Source organism: Rhynchophorus ferrugineus, unplaced genomic scaffold (assembly GCF_030347505.1).
Source record: "Rhynchophorus ferrugineus isolate W39M unplaced genomic scaffold, kcgeb_rfMv2 rfM3, whole genome shotgun sequence".
Classification (NCBI taxonomy): domain Eukaryota; kingdom Metazoa; phylum Arthropoda; class Insecta; order Coleoptera; family Curculionidae; genus Rhynchophorus; species Rhynchophorus ferrugineus.
In genome coordinates this window covers 14,985,809-14,999,183 of record NW_027472582.1, presented here as the reverse complement: position 1 = coordinate 14,999,183, position 13,375 = coordinate 14,985,809, and the positions used below count along the sequence as shown (strand labels likewise).

The following is a 13,375-nucleotide window of genomic DNA, read 5'->3' as shown; positions in this document are numbered from 1 at the left end:
ACTGTTAAATAGGGAAATAACGTGGAAATACTACTGTGACATAAAAAAATAGCAAGGCTTTTATTTTGTCTGGGAGACTTCTTTAACTACACTCATATCAACGTTTGACTATTAGGGTTTGTTTTCATGTTTAATTAGTTTGATGGAGTGGCGCTTTACTGAACATATAAAGAAAGCTTTCAATAAACTGTATAAAACGGTTTCTTCACAAAACTTTATTTTGAACATTTGTTTTGCTATTTCTAAAAATAATATTAAGTACGAAAAGTCCCTGGCCTAACACATAGATGGCGATAGTTTTATAGGATTCACCGCTTTTTCAGTTAGTACCAACCTTCATAAGAAAGTTGTTAAAATTTATTGATATTTCACTAATAAGTTTGTGAGTTATTGTACTAAGAGTGACACTACTTTTATTGTTTTCAAAACAATGGTTCAAAAACAATTTGATGTTTTAATAATAAGCGGTATTTAAGTCTCATTTTTTAATTATACTATTAATTTAATTGTCTCCAGTATTATTGATTCAGAGTTATTGAGTTATTCAGTATTCAGTTAGTATTCAGTCCTTACAGTAGCAATATTTTCGATGTTTTGATAAGCACCTTTCCTGTGTACAATCGTACAACCTCATTCAAATTTCTTTACACCACCTTGTAAAATAATTAATAATAATATAATAAATAATTATCCGATTAATTTTCTCTGGTGGTATTTCCTTTTTTTTTCGATATATTGTTTCGTAAACAAATTGCATCCAAATTGCGGAACTAACAAACAACCATTACATAATAAGATAGATTTTTCTGTAAATGTACATTAATTAAAACTTGATTATCGCGATTAAAACGATTTTCAAGACTTCACTACTTTGTATTGTAGGGCAATTGCTTTCGACAAACCCCTGTAACTCTTTATATAGCATAAACGGCCATCTCAGTCACTGAATAGGTTTTTTGAAAGATGCATCGTGTGTGGTCTACCATTGTGCCAACATAGTATTACCGACATCTTATTGCAGGTTTTTCCTCTTCTATGTTTAAACCTACCATCGTCCAGGCTTAATTGTATGTTAATACATATTATTCGAGAAGAATATACTATATTTGACATCCATTATGTTACTGGACGTTCTTAAGATGGATGAAGCAAAATATAATCCGCCTGTTTCTTTATAATAGCGATTGTTTACCTGACGTAATATCAAATTACCGAATGGGCGTTCTTAAAAATGTATTATTTAACTTCTTGAGGTAATCGCGTACTAGTAGAGTATAATAGCAAATCAAAAAAAAATCAACAAAGGAAAATATTTACTCAACTTAAATTCAATTCAATTTAATCATTTGACAAGCTCTTAATCGAATGACATATTCTTGACATAATGACAGTCCTATGGCGCATCCCATAAGTACATTATGCCCTTTAAAATAAAAAAAAACTTATTTTCATGTATACCCTGTGACGTAATAGTTCGCAAGATAATCTAAAACAGAAAATACTCGACACTTAGGATAATAAAAATGTGTACTAAGCTTTTAAATGTTGAATAGTAGTTTCACTGGCGTTAACAGACCGATAGTATATGTTACGTCTCGCTTGTTATTGGTTGAACATTAATTTAACATTAATACTGCAAACTAGCATTCTTCTTCTTACGTCAAAGTTAACGTCACAACCATAGTAAAATTGAATCAATATAAAATATTTTTAACAAAAAAATCACTGAAAAGTAAAAAATAATCAAATTTAGATTTTAACACAAAAAAAAACGTTTTAAAATAAAATATGTACATAATAATCGTAATAACTAAATGAAAATAGTTAAAAACATTCTACTATATACACACATTTTGGCTTAATACCTACGTAAACCTATTTATAATATTATTTTGACCACTACCAACTGACTACTTTGAAATTTTGAATTTTTTTTATTATTTTTTAATTTTTAGTGAGTTCCTTATTTATTTTCTGTTAAAAAAATGGGTTAAATTTTTTTGTTTAATAAAATATTTTTCTCTTTTCAGTGTTAGATATTTACTCAATAAATTGAGCAGTTATTTTATTTAATATCACAATGGGTAAGCCATGTAAAGGAGCAGAACTTATGAGGAAAAATAGGAATAAAGAAACAACGATTGAAAATAAGGAGAATTTCAGGCCCCGGAGTCCGCTAGCTAGCCTAACTGATTTGACAAATATTCTAACTAAACAACAACAAAAAGTTATTGGCCGTCTCCACCGGAAATCGAACCTGTGACCTCCGCTTGGGAACAGAACGCTCTAACTATTACACCATAGAAGCTGATGTCTACAATATTTCTACGATGTCTTGTATACTATAGTTAGTGTTTAAAAAGCAAGTAACGGCTTCCGATTTTCAGACACATTAGCTCAGCAATAACATTATATACAAATATCTGAGTATTTTGGTTAAAAAATCTGTGAAAGCTTTGTACATGCCTTTGAAATTTGTGCGTTTCCGTCGATTTCACCCTTTCTCCCTAACAGATCCTGATTTGGTTCCAATGAGACCACCTCGGAAGTGGACTCTTTCGAATAGAAAAAGTATTTTGAAAATCGGCCTACACTAGACGGCGATATCGGGGAACATACATTAAAAAATATATACAGCCGAACATAGAACCTCCTCCTTTTTCGAAGTCGGTTAAAAATAAGTTACACTAATCTTTAAAAATCGTGTATTTGTGTAATGTTTGCACAAAATTGCTCTTTATCTTTCACGTTAAAATGAACACATTAGTTCGAAAATATTATCAAGTACACCCCTTTACCTTCTTTTACCTTTAAATGGTCTATTTTAAATTTCGCGTAAGAGAGCTCGTTAGGGACATCTCCCTGTATGATTTGAAGATGTACTTTATGTAATATTTATTTAGTATCGCTGTTCCTTGAAAAATCTGGAAGAGTTGATTATAATTTTTAGGTTGTAATAAACATTTTTATATCCATGAAAACATTACCAAGCATTAAGAAAACATATTTTTCAATTAAATGCATCATAATAAATATTTTATACCCTCGCGCTACCATATTTAACATCTTCTAAAAATTTCATCGATCTACTCTTAACAACTTTGGAAATTAGTGGACAAAATATAATCAAAATGACCGTTAGAGTCAGAGTTACACTATTTAGATTTAACAAACTTCAACAGTGAGGCGTAAGGTGCCATACCAGCTGCGCTACACATAAACCTTTAAGTGTTAAGATCAAAAACCAGGTTATCAGTCTTTTGAAGACGTTCATTGGCCAGCGCACAGCTGGGAATTTATGCCGTTCTTTATAAGGATATACCATATCCGAATATGTGATAAAACATCAATATGCACGACAACCCCGATAATAAATTTTAATATAACTATCAAAGAGAATCTAACAATAAAAACTAAAAAAAAATTAATCACGACCTTTAGAGAGTTTTATTCTCTTTTGTTTAGTCAAACTATCGAAAAAATTCGATAACATAGAAAAGGATATCAAACAGAGTCACAGGCGTACTTCAAAGTTTCAAGCGTTTCAAAGTCAGGCAGTATATTTCTTCTCATTTTATTCTAGTCAAAAGAGACAATGCTGTCTCATTAACACACGTAACGAATAAGCTTGTCAAGTCAAAGCAATAGTGATAACTCTGAGGTTAAAATTCTAACCTATAAACTATTGTGGCTCTATCATTAACTGTAGTTTTTAGAACTACCATAATGTTAAAATAAATTATACTTGATGACATTTTTGTTCAATTATTTTATTTAGATTAGAATTTTGTCGTATGTCAAAGTCGTATGAAAAATTTGATGACCTATATACAAATAAACTTTGAATAGATTAATCTATCCAATTAATCTATCAAATTTGATTTATTTCGGTCATTGTCGACACTGTTGCCAAACATCGACAAAATTCTTCAAAATAGTAGTAATAATAGTTAAATGTTACACATCAGGAAACGTTCTAAACCAAAATGTGGCGGTTAAAATTTTGATGACGAATTGGCTGTTTTATTGGAAGGATAATACAAGAATCTGCATTATCCTTCTATAATTAATTTTAAATAAAATAACAAAAACGTAACAATCATATTGTTATTAAATAAACTCACTAAAATTTTAAATCACTAACTTAAGAATATTCCACGGATTGCCAAAATTATTTCTTGTTGCCAGTGTTATTTCCACACCGTAGATTTATTAATTAAAGCTATTTTATATTCACACGTCATCAATCAAGGAAATAGACGTAGGTTTTTATAAAATCGCTTCCGCAATAAACGGAAGGAGATAAATTAATTTCTAAAACACTTCATCAATCTAATGGTCCCAAATTTAATATTTAACTAAAATGTATTATTAGTGCTAATAACATAAAGTAAATCAAGTAATAAATAGTAATAAGTGATAATTAGTCGGTAATCGAACCAATCTAATTTCTCGAATGGCGCTCATAGCACCATCTAGTTAGTACGATGCCAAACTTATCTCAAATAAAGACCCCTATTGAGCCGTTGTTCTATTATTCTGTGACTAATCACCAAATGTCATGCTTGAAAAATTATTATATTTTCACTATATTTTCCCTCAACGGTTATATGCGGTAACTATTATCTATTTGTTTAAATGAAAATCGTTTACCACCAAAAAATTTACTAGACTCGAAAACAACCATTAATAAGAATTCAACAATTTTTAGGTTAATTCGCTGATTTTAGCAATTATTTTTAAGCTGTACTAATTATTATTTGGTGAATTTTGAGGTAATTTACGAATATAAATTACTTTTGCATTCTAAAAAACTCAAGCACTTCGTCAACCAAATGCTTTATAGTACCAGAGATTCGATAAACTTCGGTAGTTTCCGCTTCATTTTACGATGTTGCCATTTAGAGTTGTTTTTTGCGAAAAAGTAGTAGAGTTCAAACCAATAGTGTATTTATTTATTTTCGTTTGTTTCGTATTGCGGTTTCCTTGAACTTATAATTTTAGATTTTATAAGTAAGGTTAAAAAGTTATTCATTCAGACATACCGCACACATACAGTTAAGTTGCACATAAAATATAATATTTCAGTATTTGTACCATTCAGTTTTTAGTTTTATATATCGTTAATAATAACAAAATAAGTCATTTAGTTGTGAATATCTCCAAATCATCTAACAGGCATCTAACATCTAACTTAGAGAAAATGTCTTCCAAGTAAGTATTCATTTTAATTTTGCAAATTAAATTCAATTCAATAGTTAGTTTATTATACGTTAGATAAAATTATATCTATGAAAAGAAAATTTTCAGAGATATTAACCAACGTGCTTTGTGTAAGTGCAAAAGTTGAACAATGAACATTGAAATTTAATTCGATTGAGGACTTTGTAATGTGGAAAGAAAATATTGAAATAACAAAAATAAGGTACTTCATAAAAATTGATAAATATTATAGCATATCTAAATTTCAGGTATTATCATTAATAAGGTATTATATCAAAGGTTGAGAGGCAAACAAAAGGCAAATAAAAATTTAAAAAAAAAATATATTCATCGGCGTTTGGTTCTCAGAAGTACCTTTAAAGTCTTGACGTCGTGTCGAACAAATTAAAGAAGTTATTGAATAAATAGTTTATTTCGCGAACTATCTTATTTATAGAACCGACCGAAAAACTATTTTTAAATCAATATAAAACTGTAATCAAATTCAGGCTTTCGTCCGTGTCAGAATGTTTTATCAGATATCTATCATCTATGAAAAAAATTGGAATTTTTCGCCTACGATTTTGTAATAATACTCATAGAAATCACAATAACAGTAACTCTTCCTTTTTCATCGTTCTGTAAACTATATATAGTATGTTTTGTTTAATTTCATATGAAAATCTCAGCACAATAATAATTTTGAAATTTCTATAAAAGTAAAAGTTGTTTAAAAAATCGAAGATATGAATACGAAATATATTAAATTAAGAATAAAATATAAAATAAGTTATATTTGCTTTGACATCGACCTGATGAGATTTTTGACATATTAGAATAGTTATGTACATACACAAAAATCTAAAAGCATCCTTAACTGTAGATATATATAGAGGTGCCTATATACGACATCCATTCCTAACCTAATTGTTCTAACCTTTAATAACAACCAGTCCTGTTTAGATTTCATCGTAAACTATGGCGTATTTTCCTTAATAAATCGAAAACTTAGCACAATTCTTTTTTAAAATTATTTTGAACTGATGGTGATATTTATTTAAAAAATAGAAGATATGCGCACCAAATATGATAAACTAACAATAAAACATAAAATAAATTACATATGCTTTGACATTGACCTGATAAGATTCTTGATATATTAGAATAGTTATGTACACATACAAACATAGTTTTGCTGTAATAACTTAAAACTTTTTGGATAAATGAGGCTCAAAATATTATTAAAATAAATTAAAAATTCAATATATAGTCTATCCAAATTTATTTTGTACGTCATCTAAATTTGTGACGTTTGGATTTGCCTTACAACAAAATTCTAATCTAAATTAAATAATTGAACAAAAATGAAATATAATTTATTTTACCATTATAGTATATCTAAAAACTACATTTAATTATACAGCCGCAATAGTTTATAGGATAGAGTTATAACCTCTTAGCACTATTGCTTTCAAGAATTTTGTATAGGTCTGACAACCGGACGAATCTGGCAGGCGTTTACGTGTTGGGACTAATAAGACAGCATTGTGTCTCTTTTTAACTAGAATAAAATGAGGAGGAAAATGTTTGTCTGACTCTGAAACGATTTTACAAATTGCGGCAGGCAATACATTAAACATCTTGATGACGTATGTACAAAAATACTTCTAAAACTATATTTAGAATTTAGACTATATTTTATTTAGAATAGACTATATTTTTAGTTTATACTCAAATTGTCTATAAATGTGCATATATTTAGGACTTCTTATATACAACGTCTTCTCCTAACCTAACTGTTCTAACTTTCATTTAGCAACAATCAGCACGGGTCAAGATTTCATGGCAGTCTACAGGGTCCTTTATTTAATTCCAAATCAAAAGCCCAGCACAATAGTTTTTTAAAATGATCTTGAAATGATAGTAATATTTGTTTGGAAGATCGAAAATAGGCGCACCAAATATGTTAAATTAACAATAAAATATAAAATAAATTACATTTGCTTTGACGTTGACCTGATAAAATTCTTGATATATTGAAATAGTTATGTATATATACAAAAATGGGTTTCCTGTAATAACTTAAAACATTTTCGATAAATGACTTTCAAAATATTATGAATATAAATTAAAATTTTACTTAAAGTTTTAGTTTATACTCAAATCATCTGTAACTGTGGGGCTGCCTATATACCACGTTAATTCCTAACCTAATTGTTCTAACCTTCAATAACATTCAGCACGTGATAAGATTTGTTTTAATAAAATTTTTTTTTGTTATCAGAGAAGTCGCACATTGAAAACTCCAGTAATATTGAACAAACAACAACAAATTACATTGCCATCGCATAATCCAGATCTTGCCGATAGTGACTATTGGCTTTTTACAGATATTATAAGAATGCTCCAGAGAAAGAGGTATTAAAATGTTAATTCATTCCAGTGTTTATGTGCATAATCCACTCATTATTTTTCACTATTTCATGTCGTTTTATTCTTCTTGATGAGAAATCAAAATTCTAGATTATGACAAGTAACCTGTGCTCAAAAACAGAGTAAGAAAATACTCATAACAAAGGTCTCAAAAAACGTAAGTTGTAATCAGGTAGAAAATTTCGATGCGGCACATGAACGAACAATATTAGACAATCTATTCCAGGATTATACTGCAAGGATACTTTCCATCAAATAATTCGGATCAGCACGGACAGAAATGAAAGCCGGGCTAAAACAAGCAACAGCACCAAAAAAACGACGTTAAGATATGAACCTATTGCCAAAATAATATGGTAATTATTAATAGTGCTTGGTGAACGATTCAATACTAATATAGTTAATCAATAATAAGAAACATCTGCAGGATCAATGGTGAAAATATTACATGAGGATTGCATCTATCTAATATTTTCCTAATTTTCAATTTTTTTCACGAAAATGGATCGTGACAGATCGTAATAAGTAATACTCAAAGGAAGCGATGTTTGTCTATACTGCAGGTAAATTTATACAATATCGAACACGTATAAAAATCTACTCTTTATCGTAAATTCATTTGTTCTTTTAAATTGTAGTCTAATAATATTTTTTTCAGGTTGAAAATGTCTATTTCGCCAACTTAATATTAGTTTATGAGATTAAAAATGTCTTGAAAGCAAAGATATTATCAGTCGATATCAAAAAGTGATAACGAAACGTGACGACAAAATAAATTTGAGATAGGGGAAATAGTAATTCACGTTTTTTAAATTGCACTTTGATCATTACCGCAACAAATACCAATAAATGACAATAACGTTAAATTACGAAAAGGTAGGTTACGTACACGTAAATAAAACAAACACTTATATTTTTTCAAATATCATATATTTTATATAAATATATTTTCTAGTAAAAATTCTAAAATAAATTATAATATTTTAGAACGAATTTAATCATTAGAACGATATAAAACAGTTTTTACCGGAAGAAGATTAATTATTAATATATAATTCTTATTTTGTTAACATTCTATCAAGTGATAAATTAACGCTTTCGCAATACCATCAATATTAGTGAAACAATAAATGAAAACACGGAGCAGATAGGATGAGCGCGGTCAAAATTAAACATTTTTTGTTAAGTAATAAAAAATCACTCATTTAACCATATAAAGTCTATTTAAAAAAAAAGGCGCGAAACTTACCGGGTATTATACGTCAAAACAAATAACAACACGCAGGTATAGGAACCACAACTAGACAACTTTTCGAAACAGTTTTCATTGATAACACGTAAAAAAAGAAGAAACAACCATTTACTCGAATCGATATAGTCTGTTCGATACAGTAGTGTGTATCTATGGCGGCAGCGCGATGACTGAACGGAGTAAGGAACGTACCACGTTATATATAGTTGCGTGTATATAGTGGTGTGTATACTAGGCATCTTGAAGGGTTCATTTCTTCAGTTACACCCTCACTAGATCACATTGGGTATAATAATTCTGTTTAAAATGTTTAAAATGTATATATATATATATATATATATATATATATATATATATATATATATATATATATATATATATATATATATATATATATATATATATATTATAAGTTAATGTATAAAAATTTCGGCTAGTTAGTTTCTAAAGTTTAAATTATATTTTTTACACAAAACTAACATAAAACACCAAAAGTTTACAATTACAAACTTAAGCCTCCCTCAATGACAATTTTACAAGAAAACAGTGGAGCTGAACGCGGGAAACAGGTTGGTCTGTTTTCTAATAGATCCTCACAGCCGCTTTGTATCGCCATTCAACAAGTCGCTTCTTCTTTCCGTAAATTAAAACAATGTTTTTAGTAAAATAATAGTTTTTTTTTGTTTAATATCCTTCTAGATTCTGGGAAAATCATAAGGCTGTTCTTTTTCATCTCTTTTGAAATTATTCATTTAACCGGAATTATGTTATCAAGAAAATAAGACAGGTTGACGTTGGCTTGGTAATCGTTCCGCGGTTGCTCGAAGCTAGTTAAGTGGAGTTCGGATAAGAATATCGCAGCTAAAACTGTAAGGTCATGAAATGTAAATTTTACTCAACGGCCCTTGGTCATAAACCATTCCAAATAAAAAACATTTAAGTTTCACAGTTAAAGGTGCGACTTGCATCACAGTTCAAGTTGTAAGACCACTAAAAGCAGACTGAAGTTGCTGTGAATTAACATAGCCTACTTGAATAGCAGAAGCTTACAATTCATGGTGAACGGTCATCGTCGACGGATTTCAGTTTCTTGGCAGATAATTGGAATCACGAATCATCAAAATTTTAAATAATTCCGTAGACGGGCAGAAGTTCCATTTTACGAAATAATTTTAAACAAATAAGCTATGATTGTACCTAAAAACTGATTTATTCAAGAAAAGATAAGGCGACTGGTTGAACGGCGATACGAAGCGACACTGAGAGTAAAAACAGGGCATACAGTAATCTTCACCAATTCTACTCACATCTTTGGTAGCTATGATAGGGCTGCTTATCTTATAGAAAGTAACATATAATTTTTATTTGCAACCTTTTCGCATATCGCACTTACCGAAATTACGTCATATTACTTCTGTCTTCGTATAGCATAAAAAAACGTTTGTTATTTAGCAATCTACAAAATTATAACATTTTACCTACACTCGCGTATTTCCATATTGTCTACTGCTAATTTTCTTTATTAAATAATAAATAATTATGTAGACCAATCCAAGAATAATATAAACACTCCCATAAACTACAGTAGAGAAAATTTTAAAATATTTGAGAATGCGCAAGAGTATGGAATCGATGATTATTGTATGTTTAAAAACAGACCAACCCGTCTTAATCATTCACGTCAGATAGTTAGAAAAACAGATGACTGGAAAGTCTATGCTTATCCTCCTCTAGATAGTCCTAAAGATACCACCCTCCTAAAGAAACGGCCACAGGGGAGTAGGTGGACGTTATTCCGTCTGGACAGCATATAGTTGTTACTAAACTTGTTTTTGAGGATCGATTGTACCTTCGTCAGCCAGTTTGCCTTTGAAGAACTTCGAAATGGCACTGTTTCTACCAAAATTTCTATGATACCCCTCTACGGAATTATATTAAATTTTAGTGACTCCAAATTCCAATTGTCTGCTAAGAAAATGAACTACTGCAATCCGACCATTCAAGTAGCTTCTGCCATTCAAGTAGACGATGTTAATTCACAGCAACTTCAGTCCGCCTTTGATGGCCTTATGTCTTTAACTGTGATGCATGTCGCACCTTGAGCAGTAAAGTTTAAATGCTTTTTACTTGGTATGGTTTATGGCTAAGGGATGTTGAGTAAAATCCACCATTTATGACCTTACAGCTTTAGCTGCGATATTTTTACCTGAAGTCCACTTAACCACACCAAGAAACGCTTACGGTAACTGCAAAACGGTAACTGCAGAACGATTGCCAACCCAGCGTTAACCTGTCTTCTTTTTTTTTGATAATTAACTTGATTCCCATTAACTGAATAAATTCAAAAGAGAAAAGGCTTATGCTCTCCTAAGAATCCTACCGACTACACCAGTTATAATATGTAAAAGGATATTAAACAAACAAAGAAACTATTATTTTACTAAAAAATCTATTTTATTTTACGGAAAAAAGAGGCGATAAACAGCGGCACTAAGGGTCTATTAGAAAACAGACCAACCCGTCTCACTCGTTCACCATTCAGGTAGTTTTCAAACATATGGCCGGATAATCAGAGCCATAAGCAGCCATTACATAACATATATACACTTGGTCCTATCCCTGGACTATTGTTTGAACTTCGAAATTTCATCCACTAAAGGCGCTAATATAAAAAAATAAATGCCATATTTTAAATATATATTTTTTATATTATTATATAGGGTGGGGCAAAAGTCCCGCTACCATTTTGATTGCGCGCCATCTTGGTTATGTGACCTTTAAGTCAGTTTCGCTTTAACCATTGTGTTCAGTAGACATCCAAATTTTTTTATGAATAAATATACGCCACAAAAACGAGCAGAAATAGCGACAATATTTATTAATAATAATTGTTCCATTATTGCCACTCAGCGGAAATTGAGCCAATGGTAGCGGGACTTTTGCCCCACCCTATATTATATTTTTCAGTTCAGCTCAATGTAAGAACAAAAAACAAAAAAAGCAACACCTGAATATGGCTGAGATTCTACCGAAACCGAAACTGCTGGCTGCTCTACTGTTTTCTTGTAAAATTGGCATTGTGGGGCAGCTTGAGTTTACAACTAAACTTTTGATGTTCTATACCTCTTCCCCAGATCCCTTTACCCACAGAAGGCGATAAAATTCTGGTTTTAACAATCTCCTCCTATAGAGCACAGGTTTGGTACAAGTACATCTCAGAGATACCTTGCCCAACTCCAGGTGTTCCAATCCAAAAAATCCGTGCGTTAGTCAATGCCGCTTGATTTGTGAAAAACTTCAACCTCGAATCAGGCATTCCATTCGTGAAGAGTTTTAAGAACATGTTCAGTGTTAAACTCTCCCTTGACACCTTACATATACGCTGATCAAATCATTATCTAACTCTATTCTCTACTAACCATCATTCGCGGTAAGTATACAATACGACAGTCCCAGGGTCTCTGTCACCCACATTCCTATCATCACGTCAACAGAAGACCATTTAGTACTATCTTGGTTAAGAAAAAATTTTAGTTTTGTATAAAATAATTGTGTTCTTCTGTTGTGTTCCTAAATATATTAACTTCAGAGATGTAAAAAAACCTTGATTTATCTAGAAATTGTAAAAAAAACATGCACATTATTAAAAGGATTTAGACACCTGCGTCAAAAAGAAAAAAAATCCATCCCAACTTTATTTCTACTCAGTTCGCTGATTCGCTATTTTCTTGTCAAATTAACATTGTAAGGCGTCTAAAATTTGTAAACAATAGTCTATTCAAAGTTTTTTTGCCTTTAATGTATTGCCTGCCGCAATTGATAACTTCGTTTCAGAATCAGACAATATTTTCCTTCTCATTTTACTCTAGTTAAAAAGAGACACAATGCCGTCTGAGTAGTTCGAACACGTAAACGAATGAGCCTGTCAAAGTCGTCCGGTAATATAAGAGTCCTAAGATAAGTCGATAAGAGATTATAACTCTAACCTATAAACTATTGTGGCTGTATGATTAACTGTAGTTTTTAGATATACAATAATGTTAGAATAAATTATATGTGATAACATTTTTGTTCGATTTATGTGGATTAGAATTTGACGACGTTTTGCTATCACAAATTTAAATGACGTATGTACAAGATAACTTTGAACAGATAATACAAAAATTATATAAAAATACTAGCGGACCCAATATACATTGTCCTGTCTGCATACTGGCTTTTTGTTTGGACGGAATAATTTATTTCGACAATAAAATAAATATTATAAGATGATCACAATACCAGTGAAAACAATACAAATGTTTAAAAGACACTGGAAAGCTAACGCAGCGCCACCTGTCAGGTCCGCTTGTGGACCAAAACCATTTTCGAATACACACAAAATATAAACAAAAAAATTTATTATGGTCGGTCCAACCGTTTAAAAGAAGTTCAGTGACATACATACGTAGAGAAAAATACTGACGGCTTTATCAAACTTTTGCCGTT

General features: G+C 30.5%; 1 protein-coding gene and 1 long non-coding RNA gene across 4 annotated transcripts in view; one reads left to right on the top strand and one right to left on the bottom strand.

Moving 5' to 3' along the window:
* AdamTS-A (ADAM metallopeptidase with thrombospondin type 1 motif A) overlaps positions 1 to 9,060 on the bottom strand; it is a 367,686-nt gene extending 358,626 nt beyond the window's left edge. For all 3 annotated transcript variants that reach the window (XM_076401036.1, XM_076401039.1, XM_076401037.1), the window contains exon 1: positions 8,885 to 9,060. The gene's annotated coding sequence lies outside the window, so the exon portion shown is untranslated. The remainder of the gene's footprint in view (positions 1 to 8,884) is intronic.
* LOC143194350 (uncharacterized) lies at positions 7,493 to 7,985 on the top strand. The gene is made up of 3 exons (XR_013005303.1): positions 7,493 to 7,620; positions 7,726 to 7,807; positions 7,862 to 7,985. It is a non-coding gene; the product is annotated as an uncharacterized LOC143194350 (long non-coding RNA).
* Positions 9,061 to 13,375: the final 4,315 nt, after the last annotated feature.